Genomic DNA, 1,783 nt, shown 5'->3' on the forward strand with positions numbered 1-1,783 from the left:
AACTCCACAGTTGTTTTTTAAATATATTTTTAAAATTAATTTCAGAGAAGCGAGAGGGAGAGAGAGATAGAAACATCAATGATGAGAGAGAATTATTGATCGGCTGCCTCCTGCACACCCCACACTGGGGATCGAGCCCACAACCCGGACATGCACCCTGACCTGGAATCGAACCATAACCTCCTGGTACATAGGTCAAAGCTCACACCAGCTAGGCCTAAGCCTACTTATATATTAATAAGTGTGTCTATACCCTTTCATTATGAATTCATTGAGATATCCATCATCTTCTGGAGTCACTGCATCGAAGTGTATTGTCCAAACTTCTTGTTCATAATGCTCAATTGATACCCTACTTCCCTGGCTTCCAGTTGACATCAAGTTTCTCCTGTTTGGAAAGACACCTGGGAACTCAAGCAGGTGGTTTGTATTTTCTGTCTTCATTATGGACCAGAGTTAGCTTCAGGCAAATGAGCACATTGAGACCACCTGGCTCACAGCCATGGGTAGGGGCCGCGTGTTTGTGTGGATCAGGACCTACTTGCTGGCTTAATAAATAAAGTTGCAGACAGACCCCTTCCCCTTTATTATTAACTTTTAAAAGTTTACAATCTTAGAAGTTTGTTTTTTTTTAGCCCTGGCTGGTTTGGCTCTGTGGATAGAGTGTTGGCCTGCGGACTGAAGGGTCCCAGGTTTGATTCCGGTCAAGGGCACATGCCTGGGTTTCCATCTCGATCCCCAGTAGGGAATGTGCAGGAGTCAGCCAATCAATGATTCTAATAGTCATCATTGATGTTTCTATCTCTCTCTCCCTCTCCCTTCCTCTCTGAAATCAATAAAAAAATTTTTTAAAGGGCCTTTTTCACTTCACAATTATGCCCATTAATACTGGGGTATTTCTGAACAACAATTTTATTAACTATATCATGATCATCAAAAATTACAAAAGCAAATTATCTTTTTTCCCCCCACTCTGCCTGTCTTCCATAACTTCCATGGTTTCAATCATGCCATACTTTTCAAAGTAGTCTCTCAAATTATATTCTTCTGTATCTTCTTTAATACCACCACCAATTTTCTTCACTGTTAGATGGGCACCAGGCTTTACAGAATCCTCTCTAGAAACAGCTCCCTTTGGTTCCTACACACCCATCAACCTTGTGTGGTCGGGCACACATTGCTGCATCCACCTCTTCAACACAAGAGTAAGTCACAAAACCAAAGCCCCTGGAACATTTTGTTTGGGGGTCTCTCATCACCACGCAATTAGTGGGTGTGCCCCATTTCTCAAATTGTTCTCTCAAACTGTCATCTGTAGTTTCAAAGCTCAGACCACCAATAAACAGTTTTCTCAACTGCTCTGGTTCCTTAGGATCATGGCCCTCCTCCCCTGCCCTCCGCTCCCCCACCCCCCAGTGGCCCGAGTCAGGCTGGGGGCGACCAGGCAGTGGTTTTACCTCCATTTTGAGACTGGACTCACCTCTTCCCATCCGAGTTCAATATGGAACCCTATTTTCCATTATTCATAGGGAAAAACAAACAGGCAGGAATATACAGGAGAATTATCACAATGAAAAAACAGCCATGGCCGAAACCGGTTTGGCTCAGTGAATAGAGCGTCGGCCTGCGGACTGAAAGGTCCCAAGTTCGATTCCGGTCAAGGGCATGTACCTGGGTTGCGGGCACATCCCCAGTAGGAGATGTGCAGGAGGCAGCTGATCGATGTTTCTCTCTCATCGATGTTTCTAACTCTCTATCTCTCTCCCTTCCTCTCTGTAAAAAA

General features: G+C 44.4%; 1 pseudogene; it reads right to left on the minus strand.

The window, feature by feature from the left end:
* Positions 1–848: 848 nt before the first annotated feature.
* LOC106698117 lies at positions 849–1,464 on the minus strand (annotated as a pseudogene).
* Between the last annotated feature and the right edge of the window lie 319 nt (positions 1,465–1,783).

The sequence above is a fragment of the Myotis lucifugus genome, unplaced genomic scaffold, assembly GCF_000147115.1.
Source record: "Myotis lucifugus unplaced genomic scaffold, Myoluc2.0 scaffold_2, whole genome shotgun sequence".
NCBI classification, from domain to species: domain Eukaryota; kingdom Metazoa; phylum Chordata; class Mammalia; order Chiroptera; family Vespertilionidae; genus Myotis; species Myotis lucifugus.